The sequence below is a fragment of the Atractosteus spatula genome, unplaced genomic scaffold, assembly GCF_055471065.1.
Source record: "Atractosteus spatula isolate fAtrSpa1 unplaced genomic scaffold, fAtrSpa1.hap1 Scaffold_126, whole genome shotgun sequence".
In the NCBI taxonomy this organism is placed as follows: Eukaryota; Metazoa; Chordata; class Actinopteri; order Semionotiformes; family Lepisosteidae; genus Atractosteus; species Atractosteus spatula.
The window spans coordinates 15,001-31,247 of NW_028296682.1; the positions used below are offsets into that span (position 1 = coordinate 15,001).

At 58.9% G+C, this 16,247-nt stretch overlaps 11 non-coding genes across 11 annotated transcripts; all 11 read left to right on the forward strand.

Annotated features, from left to right (window-relative positions):
• Positions 1-5,979: 5,979 nt before the first annotated feature.
• On the forward strand, positions 5,980-6,170 carry LOC148809505 (U2 spliceosomal RNA). Its single transcript, XR_016087415.1, has one exon. It is a non-coding gene; the product is annotated as a U2 spliceosomal RNA (small nuclear RNA).
• A 767-nt stretch (positions 6,171-6,937) lies between these two features.
• On the forward strand, positions 6,938-7,128 carry LOC148809506 (U2 spliceosomal RNA). Its single transcript, XR_016087422.1, has one exon. It is a non-coding gene; the product is annotated as a U2 spliceosomal RNA (small nuclear RNA).
• Positions 7,129-7,910: 782 nt separating this feature from the next.
• LOC148809507 (U2 spliceosomal RNA) lies at positions 7,911-8,101 on the forward strand. The gene has a single exon (XR_016087423.1). It is a non-coding gene; the product is annotated as a U2 spliceosomal RNA (small nuclear RNA).
• Positions 8,102-8,886: 785 nt separating this feature from the next.
• LOC148809508 (U2 spliceosomal RNA) lies at positions 8,887-9,077 on the forward strand. Its single transcript, XR_016087424.1, has one exon. It is a non-coding gene; the product is annotated as a U2 spliceosomal RNA (small nuclear RNA).
• A 783-nt stretch (positions 9,078-9,860) lies between these two features.
• LOC148809509 (U2 spliceosomal RNA) lies at positions 9,861-10,051 on the forward strand. Its single transcript, XR_016087425.1, has one exon. It is a non-coding gene; the product is annotated as a U2 spliceosomal RNA (small nuclear RNA).
• Positions 10,052-10,834: 783 nt separating this feature from the next.
• Positions 10,835-11,025, forward strand: LOC148809510 (U2 spliceosomal RNA). The gene has a single exon (XR_016087426.1). It is a non-coding gene; the product is annotated as a U2 spliceosomal RNA (small nuclear RNA).
• A 785-nt stretch (positions 11,026-11,810) lies between these two features.
• On the forward strand, positions 11,811-12,001 carry LOC148809511 (U2 spliceosomal RNA). The gene has a single exon (XR_016087427.1). It is a non-coding gene; the product is annotated as a U2 spliceosomal RNA (small nuclear RNA).
• A 783-nt stretch (positions 12,002-12,784) lies between these two features.
• On the forward strand, positions 12,785-12,976 carry LOC148809512 (U2 spliceosomal RNA). Its single transcript, XR_016087412.1, has one exon. It is a non-coding gene; the product is annotated as a U2 spliceosomal RNA (small nuclear RNA).
• A 785-nt stretch (positions 12,977-13,761) lies between these two features.
• LOC148809513 (U2 spliceosomal RNA) lies at positions 13,762-13,952 on the forward strand. The gene has a single exon (XR_016087428.1). It is a non-coding gene; the product is annotated as a U2 spliceosomal RNA (small nuclear RNA).
• A 783-nt stretch (positions 13,953-14,735) lies between these two features.
• LOC148809514 (U2 spliceosomal RNA) lies at positions 14,736-14,926 on the forward strand. The gene has a single exon (XR_016087429.1). It is a non-coding gene; the product is annotated as a U2 spliceosomal RNA (small nuclear RNA).
• Positions 14,927-15,711: 785 nt separating this feature from the next.
• On the forward strand, positions 15,712-15,902 carry LOC148809515 (U2 spliceosomal RNA). Its single transcript, XR_016087430.1, has one exon. It is a non-coding gene; the product is annotated as a U2 spliceosomal RNA (small nuclear RNA).
• The last annotated feature ends 345 nt before the right edge of the window (positions 15,903-16,247 follow it).

A 16,247-nucleotide genomic window follows, 5' to 3' on the forward strand; every position in this document is an offset into this window, starting at 1 on the left:
TTTCGGCAGGCAGGCAGGTGTGTGTGTGTCCCCGTCCCTCCCGAGAGAGCGCTGCCCCTTGCCTCTGCCCGCAGGTGCCGACGGTCCGCTTTCGCTTGCAGCTCACTCGGCACGGCTGCTGCTGGTGGGAGGGGCCTAAGCTAAGGAGGCCGGCCGGCTGGCGCCCCCCGCGGCTGCGGTCGTTGTCGGGCCGTTGACAGGAGATCAAAGAGCAGGGCCCCCGCCCGGGACTGGCGGGCAGGCAGGCGAGCAAGCAGGCAGGCAAGAGAGGGGGAGAGCGGAGTCCGGGCGGCCGGCAGCCGCGTGCGGACCGGGCTCCAGAGGCGTCGGCCTGCGCCGCTGCGCGCCAGCCGGACGCCCGCCGCGCCCGCCCAAGGCCGGCGTCGGGCATCGCTTCTCGGCCTTTTGGCCAAGTTCCGACGATACGTGGCATGACCGCGGTCCGAGGACTTGTCAAAAGGTGAAGACGACGAAGGCGAGGAGGAGAAGGAGAAGACGACGAACGGCGGAACCAGACCAGACCAGACGGGCGGATCCTTACCACCAGAAGACCGGAGCAGACGTCCACCAAAGGTCACCACGGGTAGTCGCCCTGGGTTGAGCCCAGGGGGCGAAGTGGGGCCTCCAAGATGACGGCGGTCGGCGGTGGTGAGCGGGCCCGCGGTCCGGCGGCTGTGCACCCTCTGTCCCGTGAGGGGCTGATGCGGTGCACAGTGCGCTTTGTGGTGAAGGATGCGGAGAGGAAGAAGGACTGGATGAACCGTGAGCAGTTTGAACGAGTGGTCCTGATGAAGGCTTTGGGGATCGAGTTGAAGGACATCGATTGTTTGCAAGACTTCCCGGTTCGAGGGATTTACGACCTGTCTCTCGCGAGCGACGAACTTTGTGAGAAGGCTTGGGAGAGAGTGTGCGAGGGAAAGGAGGTGGCTCCACTTAATGAGTTCCTGATAGAGCCGTTGTTCGCCAGGGAACTCAGGACTTTGACAATTCATTTGTTTAACCACCGGGTACCAGAAAGTGACATAATTACCTTTTTATCCAGGTTCGTGGATGTCCAGGGAGAAGGCCAGAAAGATTTAGACGTCCTCAGAGTGTGGACTGGTAAGAGGCGCTATACGGTGAGGCTGAGACCTAAGCCGTCTGAGGGCGAGGGTGTGGTTCACCCCCCGGCTTATTTTTCAATAGGGCCTAATAGGGGTTACCTCTTTTACCCGGGCCAACCTGTGACATGTAAGAAATGTTTTCAGAGAGGACATGTGGCTATGAACTGTCCCGGTGGTGTGTGTCGAAAGTGTAAGGCCACAACTCATGATACAAAGGATTGCACCAAGGTTTTGACATGTGACCTATGTGGGGCAGAAGGCCATGTTTACAGGGTCTGTCCGAGGAAGAGCCGGAGTTTTGCAGATGTGGTGCGGACCTCGGCGGAGGGCTCGAGGGGAGACGAGACCAGACCACCGCAGAAGGCTGCGACCACCCAGAGGCCTTGTGCAGACGTAAGAGAGGACAGAGGCGATAGACCAGAGGAGCCAGCAACGGTGACCGAGGTACCTGAAGAGGCGCGTCCGGGGACCTCATCATGGGCCGAACAGGTGGAGGAGGCAGAATCGGGGTCGCCGGAGTGGTCCATCCAGCCGAGCAGGGCCACAAAGAGGAAGTCGGCGGCTGAAAAGAGAAGAATGAGGTCTGACGTGTGCTTGTTTGAGACGGTGACCAATCGTTTCCAGGTCCTAGATTCCGAGGAGGACTCGGAAACCAGCGACGTCGAGGTCCAGAAGGTAGAAGATGGAGAGAGTGGACAGAGAAGGCCGAGACGTAAAAAGGCGATTGCTGTAAAGAGGGCGAGGGGGGAGGGTAAGAAAGGGGGTAGGAAGGAGGAAGGGGTGGAGGAGGGTGTAGAGGGGGAAGGGGAAGGGGAAGGGGGCAGGGAAGGGGGGGGTGGGGAGGAAGGGGAACAGAGGGAGGGGGGTGAAGAGCTGGGTAAGGAGGCTGACCCCTTGGAAGCCTCAGCTGCGGTTAGTACGCTCGATGACCCCATACCCCCGGGCCAAGGGGACATAGTGGTGGAACAGGAAGTTTCTGTTTCGGAGACCTCAGAACAGTCCGGGAAAGACGGCGGTACCCACCTTCTGACCTCCGATGATCCTGGGGTAAGTCCATCATCCCTGGGGGAGGGGTCCCCGCAGGTTCCAAGTGGGATGGAGAATGTCCTTAGCCCTATCGGAATACAAAGTGACTTTAGTTTGGGAGACGGGTTACAGCTGCGGACTCCTTTTGATCCAACATGAGTCGCACAGTATGTACGGTTAATGCCAGAGGGCTTAAAAATCATGTTAAGCGGATTGGCGTCTTTAAATATTTAGAAGCGCGCCAATTCGGCTTTTGTTTCCTGCAGGAGGTACATTTAGGCACGAGAGGTGATATTGCCACCTTTAAGAGAGATTGGGTTAAAGGGGAGTCTTGGTGGAGCGTAGGGGGAGTGCACTCGTCTGGAATTGGGATCCTTTGTGGAACCCCGAATTTCACGGCTAACGATGTCAATATCATAGTCCCGGGAAGGCTTATGGTCGTAGATGGTGTATGGGACGGACTGCAGGTCCGTCTGATAGCTGTCTACGGGCCTGCCGAAAGGCGGCTCCAGGCGGCGTTTTTAAGAGATCTTGAGCCACATCTGTTTACTAATAGGGTGGTGGTGATGGGAGGGGATTTTAATATGGAGGTGTGTGACGTGAGTGGTGCGAGTGTGGGTAGTTTTAAGGAATTAATATCACGGTTTTCTTTAAAGGACGGTCATAAAGATCTTAGTCAGAGAGGGAGAATGCACACATGGAGTAACGGAAGGGGTGTTTTTAGAAGACTGGATTATATCTTCACCACCCTGCGTGGGTTGACACAGGCGGCACAGGTTACCCCGGTTTGGTTTTCAGATCATCTGTTGCTGTCGGTTGATCTGATACCAGATGGTATGGACCCTAAATCAAATTACTGGAAGCTGAACACGAAAGTGTTATTGGAAGCCGATTATCAGAGCATGATAGTTGCGCTTTTGGAACGCTTCCAGTTACAGAGGGGGAGGTACCCGACAGCGGTTCTTTGGTGGGAGGCCTGTAAAAGGGCTATCTCCAAAGCTTCTATTTCCTACTGTTGCCAAAAGAAAGTAGCAGAGAGAAGAGAGCTTGAGAGATTGCAGCAGGAACTTGAAGATCTGTATGTGGCTTCCAACCAGGGCGGTGCTTTTGATATGGCAAAAGTTTCAGAGCTCAAGCTCAGGCTGAAAGAACTTTGGTTAGAGCGAGCGAAGGATTTTTTGTTTAGGCTTAAGGGCACCCTGATGGAGGGCGAGGAGAAGTGCTCAGCTCAGTTCTTCGGCTCGGTCCGAGCCAGACAGAAGAAGACTCTCTTTGAGGGTCTGAGGAGAGAAGATGGGTCCATTGTCAGAGATATAGAAGGCATGGTGAGGTGTGCAACTAATTTTTACAGGTTTTTATTTTCAGAGAAACCAGTGGATGCGAGCTTGTGGGATGAGTGGTTGGTGGGTTTCGACAGGAAGACGGTTGGTGTGGAAGGTGTGTGTGGGGATCTAACACTGACGGAGATAGGAGAAGCCATTGGTGGCCTGCGAAAAGGTACTACCCCTGGGATTGACGGGCTTCCTACAGATTTTTATGTCACCTTCCGGGACAGGTTACTACCGGTGCTGTTGGAGGTCTATAATGAAGTCCTGAAGGAGGGTGAGTTAGGAAGAACGATGAGGACTGGTATCATGTCGCTGGTTTATAAGAAAGGGGATAAAGAAGATCTGGAGAACTGGAGGCCGATCCAATTACTCTGCACCGATTATAAGATCTTGGCCAGAGTATTGGGGAGACGGCTGAGGAAGGTGATGCCGGATCTGGTGAGTAGGGATCAAACCTGCAGTGTGGAGGGCAGAAACGTAAAGTGGAACCTGCAGTTGATCAGAGACGTGATAGAATGGGTGGAAGACAGGAACCTTGAGATGATGCTTGTGAACCTTGATCAGAACAAGGCTTTCGATCGGGTACATCACACTTTCCTTTGGGAGGTGATGAAAAGAGTGGGGTTGGACGAAGGCTTCATTAGATGGATCAAGGTTTTGTATAACAATGTCATTTCAAGGGTATGCATTAATGGTAAGCTAGGCATGGGTATTCCAGTCAGGTGCGGGGTGAGGCAAGGATGCCCTCTGTCCCCCTTATTGTACGTGTTCTACATAGAACCCTTTCTACATCTGATTCGAGGTGATCCCCGGGTGGAAGGGGTGGTGGTCCCGGGGAGTGGGGGAGCACAGGCAAAAATAGCTGCCTATGCGGACGATATTTCGTTGTTTCTTACCACTGACAGCAGCCTTTCACAAGTACTACAGATAGTAGAGAGTCAGACCAGAGGGACAGGTGCTTTTTTGAACACGTCAAAATGTACTGTTAAATATTTTGGCAAGTGGAAAGAACGACAAGATGTGGCGGGTGGTCTTACCTTGGTGACGGGGCCGGTGAAGATTCTGGGAGTTCTCTACCATACGCAGGACTCGGCCAGGATCAATTGGGACCTGAGGATGGGGAAGGTTAAGCAAAAGATGGGCCTGTGGTTGAATAGGTCGCTGACATACACGGGGAAAGTGCTAGTTTTAAAGGTGGACGTACTGCCACTGCTGCTACACTTGGCCTGCGTGTTCCCCCTGCCTGCTCGGCTCCGCCGAGACCTGGTGAGGGCGGTCTTCCACTTCGTTTGGAGTGGAACGCATGAGTATATAAGGAGGGCAGACATGTGCAGGCCAGTGGAGGGGGGTGGTAGGGCTGTTCCGGACTTCCCGTTGAAGTTAGACACTATTTTCATTGCAAATCTGTGTAAAACCCTATACGAAGACCCGGATCACCTCTGTGTTTGTTTTATTCGTTTGTGGTTCGCAGCTACGATGAAACACCTGGTAGTGTGGACGAACACAACGCCGAAGGCACAAAAGCTGCCTTGGCATTATAGGCATGCTGTGGTGTGGCTCCAGAAACATCCGGAGTTCAGGAAGGGCTTGGGTTCAACGGACCACAGGCAAATGTATAGGGTTACTATGGAGAAGGGGGAACCTGCGGTCGTGGGGGTGTCGGAGGAGGAGTGGAGGCAGATCCAGCCGGTGGGTCTAGAACACAGACTCAAGGATCTCAACTGGCGGTTGCTCTGGAACAGGTTGCCCGTGAGGGACACGCTCCACAGGCATGGATTGTCCAGGCAGGACAAGTGCCCGCGTCCCGACTGTTCTGAGGTGGAGACCCTACTACATGTATTCTGGGGTTGTGTTTTCGCCCAAAGGGTGTGGGGTCACTGCGAGGAGCTCTTGCAGAAAGTCGCCCTTGATTTTGTTTTAACGAGCCGGGTGGTGATTCGAGGAATAAAGGGAGCGAGGAAATGGAATACAGAATTTTTGTTATGGTTTATACTAAGTTTAGTTAAGTTTTATATATGGGCAGCTAGGAAGGAGCTGGTGGAGCACGGCGGTAGTGTTACAGCCGTGTCGGTATTTCGTAAAGTCAAAAACGATGTCAGCAGACGTGTCCGGTGGGACATCCTGCGGTGGGGTTTTGCAGCGGCAAAAGAAAGGTGGAAGGGGTTAATTTCTTTGGGGTGTTGAATTGTTTTTCTGTGTATGGTTTTGTTTCTGTATTTCTTGGTTTTATATTAATAATGGAAATGTTGGGGATGGAGGAGGGATTAATTTTGCATACTGGGCGGGATTATGGTAATGTAAGGAATTTGGGTAAATATTTTCGGTGACTGTGTTTTGGGGGTTTTCTGTTTGAACTCATATGAATATTGTCTTATTTATACTTTTTGGCTTTCTGATTTTTGATTTTGACTGTGGAGTGTAATATCATATGGGGTGTTGCTATTGTTCCAAGGGGGGGCTGATTTGTTCCTTTTGTTTGAATGGTGGAAATGTTGTTGTTGTCTTACCTTGGTGTGTTGTAGTTTGTTATTTTTGTAATAAAAACATAAAAAAAAAAAAATCTGTTCTTATCAGTTTAATATCTGATACGTCCCCCATCGGGGGACCACATATTAAACGGATTTTTGGAACAGGGAGCTGGATCAGGAGCTTGCTCCGTCCTCTCCACGCATCGGCCCGGTATTGCAGCGCCTCCGGGAACGGTGCACTACCTTCTCTCAGCGGTGAAAAGACAGACGTAGCTAGCAAGCAAGCGAGGTGGACCGGAGCTCCTTCCTCTCCGGTCTCGTCTCTCGTCCATCTGTGTGTCTCTGTGTCTCTCTCTCTCCCCCTCCCCGTTCCCGTGCTCCCTCCGTGCACTTTCCCGCGCCTCGACTCTCTCGGCAAGCAGGCCGGCCCCCTTTTCGGCTCCCGTGCGTTTTCCCTCCAAAAAACTTAGTTTTTTCCTCCTTTTTCCAGGGAGGCAGGCGTGGCTTGTGTGTGTGTGTGTGTGTGTGTGTGTGTGTGTGTCCCCGTCCTTGCAGGCGGGCCCCTTTCGACAGCCGGCCGTTTTCCCTCCAAAAAACTTAGTATATACACCTTTTCTTTCTTTTTTTCGGCAGGCAGGCAGGTGTGTGTGTGTCCCCGTCCCTCCCGAGAGAGCGCTGCCCCTTGCCTCTGCCCGCAGGTGCCGACGGTCCGCTTTCGCTTGCAGCTCACTCGGCACGGCTGCTGCTGGTGGGAGGGGCCTAAGCTAAGGAGGCCGGCCGGCTGGCGCCCCCCGCGGCTGCGGTCGTTGTCGGGCCGTTGACAGGAGATCAAAGAGCAGGGCCCCCGCCCGGGACTGGCGGGCAGGCAGGCGAGCAAGCAGGCAGGCAAGAGAGGGGGAGAGCGGAGTCCGGGCGGCCGGCAGCCGCGTGCGGACCGGGCTCCAGAGGCGTCGGCCTGCGCCGCTGCGCGCCAGCCGGACGCCCGCGCGCCCGCCCAAGGCCGGCGTCGGGCATCGCTTCTCGGCCTTTTGGCTAAGATCAAGTGTAGTATCTGTTCTTATCAGTTTAATATCTGATACGTCCCCCATCGGGGGACCACATATTAAACGGATTTTTGGAACAGGGAGCTGGATCAGGAGCTTGCTCCGTCCTCTCCACGCATCGGCCCGGTATTGCAGCGCCTCCGGGAACGGTGCACTACCTTCTCTCAGCGGTGAAAAGACAGACGTAGCTAGCAAGCAAGCGAGGTGGACCGGAGCTCCTTCCTCTCCGGTCTCGTCTCTCGTCCATCTGTGTGTCTCTGTGTCTCTCTCTCTCCCCCTCCCCGTTCCCGTGCTCCCTCCGTGCACTTTCCCGCGCCTCGACTCTCTCGGCAAGCAGGCCGGCCCCCTTTTCGGCTCCCGTGCGTTTTCCCTCCAAAAAACTTAGTTTTTTCCTCCTTTTTCCAGGGAGGCAGGCGTGGCTGTGTGTGTGTGTGTGTGTGTGTGTGTGTGTGTGTGTGTGTGTGTGTGTGTCCCCGTCCTTGCAGGCGGGCCCCTTTCGACAGCCGGCCGTTTTCCCTCCAAAAAACTTAGTATATACACCTTTTCTTTCTTTTTTTCGGCAGGCAGGCAGGTGTGTGTGTGTCCCCGTCCCTCCCGAGAGAGCGCTGCCCCTTGCCTCTGCCCGCAGGTGCCGACGGTCCGCTTTCGCTTGCAGCTCACTCGGCACGGCTGCTGCTGGTGGGAGGGGCCTAAGCTAAGGAGGCCGGCCGGCTGGCGCCCCCCGCGGCTGCGGTCGTTGTCGGGCCGTTGACAGGAGATCAAAGAGCAGGGCCCCCGCCCGGGACTGGCGGGCAGGCAGGCGAGCAAGCAGGCAGGCAAGAGAGGGGGAGAGCGGAGTCCGGGCGGCCGGCAGCCGCGTGCGGACCGGGCTCCAGAGGCGTCGGCCTGCGCCGCTGCGCGCCAGCCGGACGCCCGCGCGCCCGCCCAAGGCCGGCGTCGGGCATCGCTTCTCGGCCTTTTGGCTAAGATCAAGTGTAGTATCTGTTCTTATCAGTTTAATATCTGATACGTCCCCCATCGGGGGACCACATATTAAACGGATTTTTGGAACAGGGAGCTGGATCAGGAGCTTGCTCCGTCCTCTCCACGCATCGGCCCGGTATTGCAGCGCCTCCGGGAACGGTGCACTACCTTCTCTCAGCGGTGAAAAGACAGACGTAGCTAGCAAGCAAGCGAGGTGGACCGGAGCTCCTTCCTCTCCGGTCTCGTCTCTCGTCCATCTGTGTGTCTCTGTGTCTCTCTCTCTCCCCCTCCCCGTTCCCGTGCTCCCTCCGTGCACTTTCCCGCGCCTCGACTCTCTCGGCAAGCAGGCCGGCCCCCTTTTCGGCTCCCGTGCGTTTTCCCTCCAAAAAACTTAGTTTTTTCCTCCTTTTTCCAGGGAGGCAGGCGTGGCTTGTGTGTGTGTGTGTGTGTGTGTGTGTGTGTGTGTGTGTGTGTGTGTGTGTGTCCCCGTCCTTGCAGGCGGGCCCCTTTCGACAGCCGGCCGTTTTCCCTCCAAAAAACTTAGTATATACACCTTTTCTTTCTTTTTTTCGGCAGGCAGGCAGGTGTGTGTGTGTCCCCGTCCCTCCCGAGAGAGCGCTGCCCCTTGCCTCTGCCCGCAGGTGCCGACGGTCCGCTTTCGCTTGCAGCTCACTCGGCACGGCTGCTGCTGGTGGGAGGGGCCTAAGCTAAGGAGGCCGGCCGGCTGGCGCCCCCCGCGGCTGCGGTCGTTGTCGGGCCGTTGACAGGAGATCAAAGAGCAGGGCCCCCGCCCGGGACTGGCGGGCAGGCAGGCGAGCAAGCAGGCAGGCAAGAGAGGGGGAGAGCGGAGTCCGGGCGGCCGGCAGCCGCGTGCGGACCGGGCTCCAGAGGCGTCGGCCTGCGCCGCTGCGCGCCAGCCGGACGCCCGCGCGCCCGCCCAAGGCCGGCGTCGGGCATCGCTTCTCGGCCTTTTGGCTAAGATCAAGTGTAGTATCTGTTCTTATCAGTTTAATATCTGATACGTCCCCCATCGGGGGACCACATATTAAACGGATTTTTGGAACAGGGAGCTGGATCAGGAGCTTGCTCCGTCCTCTCCACGCATCGGCCCGGTATTGCAGCGCCTCCGGGAACGGTGCACTACCTTCTCTCAGCGGTGAAAAGACAGACGTAGCTAGCAAGCAAGCGAGGTGGACCGGAGCTCCTTCCTCTCCGGTCTCGTCTCTCGTCCATCTGTGTGTCTCTGTGTCTCTCTCTCTCCCCCTCCCCGTTCCCGTGCTCCCTCCGTGCACTTTCCCGCGCCTCGACTCTCTCGGCAAGCAGGCCGGCCCCCTTTTCGGCTCCCGTGCGTTTTCCCTCCAAAAAACTTAGTTTTTTCCTCCTTTTTCCAGGGAGGCAGGCGTGGCTTGTGTGTGTGTGTGTGTGTGTGTGTGTGTGTGTGTGTGTGTGTGTGTGTGTCCCCGTCCTTGCAGGCGGGCCCCTTTCGACAGCCGGCCGTTTTCCCTCCAAAAAACTTAGTATATACACCTTTTCTTTCTTTTTTTCGGCAGGCAGGCAGGTGTGTGTGTGTCCCCGTCCCTCCCGAGAGAGCGCTGCCCCTTGCCTCTGCCCGCAGGTGCCGACGGTCCGCTTTCGCTTGCAGCTCACTCGGCACGGCTGCTGCTGGTGGGAGGGGCCTAAGCTAAGGAGGCCGGCCGGCTGGCGCCCCCCGCGGCTGCGGTCGTTGTCGGGCCGTTGACAGGAGATCAAAGAGCAGGGCCCCCGCCCGGGACTGGCGGGCAGGCAGGCGAGCAAGCAGGCAGGCAAGAGAGGGGGAGAGCGGAGTCCGGGCGGCCGGCAGCCGCGTGCGGACCGGGCTCCAGAGGCGTCGGCCTGCGCCGCTGCGCGCCAGCCGGACGCCCGCGCGCCCGCCCAAGGCCGGCGTCGGGCATCGCTTCTCGGCCTTTTGGCTAAGATCAAGTGTAGTATCTGTTCTTATCAGTTTAATATCTGATACGTCCCCCATCGGGGGACCACATATTAAACGGATTTTTGGAACAGGGAGCTGGATCAGGAGCTTGCTCCGTCCTCTCCACGCATCGGCCCGGTATTGCAGCGCCTCCGGGAACGGTGCACTACCTTCTCTCAGCGGTGAAAAGACAGACGTAGCTAGCAAGCAAGCGAGGTGGACCGGAGCTCCTTCCTCTCCGGTCTCGTCTCTCGTCCATCTGTGTGTCTCTGTGTCTCTCTCTCTCCCCCTCCCCGTTCCCGTGCTCCCTCCGTGCACTTTCCCGCGCCTCGACTCTCTCGGCAAGCAGGCCGGCCCCCTTTTCGGCTCCCGTGCGTTTTCCCTCCAAAAAACTTAGTTTTTTCCTCCTTTTTCCAGGGAGGCAGGCGTGGCTTGTGTGTGTGTGTGTGTGTGTGTGTGTGTGTGTGTGTGTGTGTGTGTGTGTCCCCGTCCTTGCAGGCGGGCCCCTTTCGACAGCCGGCCGTTTTCCCTCCAAAAAACTTAGTATATACACCTTTTCTTTCTTTTTTTCGGCAGGCAGGCAGGTGTGTGTGTGTCCCCGTCCCTCCCGAGAGAGCGCTGCCCCTTGCCTCTGCCCGCAGGTGCCGACGGTCCGCTTTCGCTTGCAGCTCACTCGGCACGGCTGCTGCTGGTGGGAGGGGCCTAAGCTAAGGAGGCCGGCCGGCTGGCGCCCCCCGCGGCTGCGGTCGTTGTCGGGCCGTTGACAGGAGATCAAAGAGCAGGGCCCCCGCCCGGGACTGGCGGGCAGGCAGGCGAGCAAGCAGGCAGGCAAGAGAGGGGGAGAGCGGAGTCCGGGCGGCCGGCAGCCGCGTGCGGACCGGGCTCCAGAGGCGTCGGCCTGCGCCGCTGCGCGCCAGCCGGACGCCCGCGCGCCCGCCCAAGGCCGGCGTCGGGCATCGCTTCTCGGCCTTTTGGCTAAGATCAAGTGTAGTATCTGTTCTTATCAGTTTAATATCTGATACGTCCCCCATCGGGGGACCACATATTAAACGGATTTTTGGAACAGGGAGCTGGATCAGGAGCTTGCTCCGTCCTCTCCACGCATCGGCCCGGTATTGCAGCGCCTCCGGGAACGGTGCACTACCTTCTCTCAGCGGTGAAAAGACAGACGTAGCTAGCAAGCAAGCGAGGTGGACCGGAGCTCCTTCCTCTCCGGTCTCGTCTCTCGTCCATCTGTGTGTCTCTGTGTCTCTCTCTCTCCCCCTCCCCGTTCCCGTGCTCCCTCCGTGCACTTTCCCGCGCCTCGACTCTCTCGGCAAGCAGGCCGGCCCCCTTTTCGGCTCCCGTGCGTTTTCCCTCCAAAAAACTTAGTTTTTTCCTCCTTTTTCCAGGGAGGCAGGCGTGGCTTGTGTGTGTGTGTGTGTGTGTGTGTGTGTGTGTGTGTGTGTGTGTGTGTGTGTCCCCGTCCTTGCAGGCGGGCCCCTTTCGACAGCCGGCCGTTTTCCCTCCAAAAAACTTAGTATATACACCTTTTCTTTCTTTTTTTCGGCAGGCAGGCAGGTGTGTGTGTGTCCCCGTCCCTCCCGAGAGAGCGCTGCCCCTTGCCTCTGCCCGCAGGTGCCGACGGTCCGCTTTCGCTTGCAGCTCACTCGGCACGGCTGCTGCTGGTGGGAGGGGCCTAAGCTAAGGAGGCCGGCCGGCTGGCGCCCCCCGCGGCTGCGGTCGTTGTCGGGCCGTTGACAGGAGATCAAAGAGCAGGGCCCCCGCCCGGGACTGGCGGGCAGGCAGGCGAGCAAGCAGGCAGGCAAGAGAGGGGGAGAGCGGAGTCCGGGCGGCCGGCAGCCGCGTGCGGACCGGGCTCCAGAGGCGTCGGCCTGCGCCGCTGCGCGCCAGCCGGACGCCCGCGCGCCCGCCCAAGGCCGGCGTCGGGCATCGCTTCTCGGCCTTTTGGCTAAGATCAAGTGTAGTATCTGTTCTTATCAGTTTAATATCTGATACGTCCCCCATCGGGGGACCACATATTAAACGGATTTTTGGAACAGGGAGCTGGATCAGGAGCTTGCTCCGTCCTCTCCACGCATCGGCCCGGTATTGCAGCGCCTCCGGGAACGGTGCACTACCTTCTCTCAGCGGTGAAAAGACAGACGTAGCTAGCAAGCAAGCGAGGTGGACCGGAGCTCCTTCCTCTCCGGTCTCGTCTCTCGTCCATCTGTGTGTCTCTGTGTCTCTCTCTCTCCCCCTCCCCGTTCCCGTGCTCCCTCCGTGCACTTTCCCGCGCCTCGACTCTCTCGGCAAGCAGGCCGGCCCCCTTTTCGGCTCCCGTGCGTTTTCCCTCCAAAAAACTTAGTTTTTTCCTCCTTTTTCCAGGGAGGCAGGCGTGGCTTGTGTGTGTGTGTGTGTGTGTGTGTGTGTGTGTGTGTGTGTGTGTGTGTGTCCCCGTCCTTGCAGGCGGGCCCCTTTCGACAGCCGGCCGTTTTCCCTCCAAAAAACTTAGTATATACACCTTTTCTTTCTTTTTTTCGGCAGGCAGGCAGGTGTGTGTGTGTCCCCGTCCCTCCCGAGAGAGCGCTGCCCCTTGCCTCTGCCCGCAGGTGCCGACGGTCCGCTTTCGCTTGCAGCTCACTCGGCACGGCTGCTGCTGGTGGGAGGGGCCTAAGCTAAGGAGGCCGGCCGGCTGGCGCCCCCCGCGGCTGCGGTCGTTGTCGGGCCGTTGACAGGAGATCAAAGAGCAGGGCCCCCGCCCGGGACTGGCGGGCAGGCAGGCGAGCAAGCAGGCAGGCAAGAGAGGGGGAGAGCGGAGTCCGGGCGGCCGGCAGCCGCGTGCGGACCGGGCTCCAGAGGCGTCGGCCTGCGCCGCTGCGCGCCAGCCGGACGCCCGCGCGCCCGCCCAAGGCCGGCGTCGGGCATCGCTTCTCGGCCTTTTGGCTAAAGATCAAGTGTAGTATCTGTTCTTATCAGTTTAATATCTGATACGTCCCCCATCGGGGGACCACATATTAAACGGATTTTTGGAACAGGGAGCTGGATCAGGAGCTTGCTCCGTCCTCTCCACGCATCGGCCCGGTATTGCAGCGCCTCCGGGAACGGTGCACTACCTTCTCTCAGCGGTGAAAAGACAGACGTAGCTAGCAAGCAAGCGAGGTGGACCGGAGCTCCTTCCTCTCCGGTCTCGTCTCTCGTCCATCTGTGTGTCTCTGTGTCTCTCTCTCTCCCCCTCCCCGTTCCCGTGCTCCCTCCGTGCACTTTCCCGCGCCTCGACTCTCTCGGCAAGCAGGCCGGCCCCCTTTTCGGCTCCCGTGCGTTTTCCCTCCAAAAAACTTAGTTTTTTCCTCCTTTTTCCAGGGAGGCAGGCGTGGCTTGTGTGTGTGTGTGTGTGTGTGTGTGTGTGTGTGTGTGTGTGTGTGTGTGTGTCCCCGTCCTTGCAGGCGGGCCCCTTTCGACAGCCGGCCGTTTTCCCTCCAAAAAACTTAGTATATACACCTTTTCTTTCTTTTTTTCGGCAGGCAGGCAGGTGTGTGTGTGTCCCCGTCCCTCCCGAGAGAGCGCTGCCCCTTGCCTCTGCCCGCAGGTGCCGACGGTCCGCTTTCGCTTGCAGCTCACTCGGCACGGCTGCTGCTGGTGGGAGGGGCCTAAGCTAAGGAGGCCGGCCGGCTGGCGCCCCCCGCGGCTGCGGTCGTTGTCGGGCCGTTGACAGGAGATCAAAGAGCAGGGCCCCCGCCCGGGACTGGCGGGCAGGCAGGCGAGCAAGCAGGCAGGCAAGAGAGGGGGAGAGCGGAGTCCGGGCGGCCGGCAGCCGCGTGCGGACCGGGCTCCAGAGGCGTCGGCCTGCGCCGCTGCGCGCCAGCCGGACGCCCGCGCGCCCGCCCAAGGCCGGCGTCGGGCATCGCTTCTCGGCCTTTTGGCTAAGATCAAGTGTAGTATCTGTTCTTATCAGTTTAATATCTGATACGTCCCCCATCGGGGGACCACATATTAAACGGATTTTTGGAACAGGGAGCTGGATCAGGAGCTTGCTCCGTCCTCTCCACGCATCGGCCCGGTATTGCAGCGCCTCCGGGAACGGTGCACTACCTTCTCTCAGCGGTGAAAAGACAGACGTAGCTAGCAAGCAAGCGAGGTGGACCGGAGCTCCTTCCTCTCCGGTCTCGTCTCTCGTCCATCTGTGTGTCTCTGTGTCTCTCTCTCTCCCCCTCCCCGTTCCCGTGCTCCCTCCGTGCACTTTCCCGCGCCTCGACTCTCTCGGCAAGCAGGCCGGCCCCCTTTTCGGCTCCCGTGCGTTTTCCCTCCAAAAAACTTAGTTTTTTCCTCCTTTTTCCAGGGAGGCAGGCGTGGCTTGTGTGTGTGTGTGTGTGTGTGTGTGTGTGTGTGTGTGTGTGTGTGTGTGTCCCCGTCCTTGCAGGCGGGCCCCTTTCGACAGCCGGCCGTTTTCCCTCCAAAAAACTTAGTATATACACCTTTTCTTTCTTTTTTTCGGCAGGCAGGCAGGTGTGTGTGTGTCCCCGTCCCTCCCGAGAGAGCGCTGCCCCTTGCCTCTGCCCGCAGGTGCCGACGGTCCGCTTTCGCTTGCAGCTCACTCGGCACGGCTGCTGCTGGTGGGAGGGGCCTAAGCTAAGGAGGCCGGCCGGCTGGCGCCCCCCGCGGCTGCGGTCGTTGTCGGGCCGTTGACAGGAGATCAAAGAGCAGGGCCCCCGCCCGGGACTGGCGGGCAGGCAGGCGAGCAAGCAGGCAGGCAAGAGAGGGGGAGAGCGGAGTCCGGGCGGCCGGCAGCCGCGTGCGGACCGGGCTCCAGAGGCGTCGGCCTGCGCCGCTGCGCGCCAGCCGGACGCCCGCGCGCCCGCCCAAGGCCGGCGTCGGGCATCGCTTCTCGGCCTTTTGGCTAAGATCAAGTGTAGTATCTGTTCTTATCAGTTTAATATCTGATACGTCCCCCATCGGGGGACCACATATTAAACGGATTTTTGGAACAGGGAGCTGGATCAGGAGCTTGCTCCGTCCTCTCCACGCATCGGCCCGGTATTGCAGCGCCTCCGGGAACGGTGCACTACCTTCTCTCAGCGGTGAAAAGACAGACGTAGCTAGCAAGCAAGCGAGGTGGACCGGAGCTCCTTCCTCTCCGGTCTCGTCTCTCGTCCATCTGTGTGTCTCTGTGTCTCTCTCTCTCCCCCTCCCCGTTCCCGTGCTCCCTCCGTGCACTTTCCCGCGCCTCGACTCTCTCGGCAAGCAGGCCGGCCCCCTTTTCGGCTCCCGTGCGTTTTCCCTCCAAAAAACTTAGTTTTTTCCTCCTTTTTCCAGGGAGGCAGGCGTGGCTTGTGTGTGTGTGTGTGTGTGTGTGTGTGTGTGTGTGTGTGTGTGTGTGTGTGTCCCCGTCCTTGCAGGCGGGCCCCTTTCGACAGCCGGCCGTTTTCCCTCCAAAAAACTTAGTATATACACCTTTTCTTTCTTTTTTTCGGCAGGCAGGCAGGTGTGTGTGTGTCCCCGTCCCTCCCGAGAGAGCGCTGCCCCTTGCCTCTGCCCGCAGGTGCCGACGGTCCGCTTTCGCTTGCAGCTCACTCGGCACGGCTGCTGCTGGTGGGAGGGGCCTAAGCTAAGGAGGCCGGCCGGCTGGCGCCCCCCGCGGCTGCGGTCGTTGTCGGGCCGTTGACAGGAGATCAAAGAGCAGGGCCCCCGCCCGGGACTGGCGGGCAGGCAGGCGAGCAAGCAGGCAGGCAAGAGAGGGGGAGAGCGGAGTCCGGGCGGCCGGCAGCCGCGTGCGGACCGGGCTCCAGAGGCGTCGGCCTGCGCCGCTGCGCGCCAGCCGGACGCCCGCGCGCCCGCCCAAGGCCGGCGTCGGGCATCGCTTCTCGGCCTTTTGGCTAAGATCAAGTGTAGTATCTGTTCTTATCAGTTTAATATCTGATACGTCCCCCATCGGGGGACCACATATTAAACGGATTTTTGGAACAGGGAGCTGGATCAGGAGCTTGCTCCGTCCTCTCCACGCATCGGCCCGGTATTGCAGCGCCTCCGGGAACGGTGCACTACCTTCTCTCAGCGGTGAAAAGACAGACGTAGCTAGCAAGCAAGCGAGGTGGACCGGAGCTCCTTCCTCTCCGGTCTCGTCTCTCGTCCATCTGTGTGTCTCTGTGTCTCTCTCTCTCCCCCTCCCCGTTCCCGTGCTCCCTCCGTGCACTTTCCCGCGCCTCGACTCTCTCGGCAAGCAGGCCGGCCCCCTTTTCGGCTCCCGTGCGTTTTCCCTCCAAAAAACTTAGTTTTTTCCTCCTTTTTCCAGGGAGGCAGGCGTGGCTTGTGTGTGTGTGTGTGTGTGTGTGTGTGTGTGTGTGTGTGTGTGTGTGTGTCCCCGTCCTTGCAGGCGGGCCCCTTTCGACAGC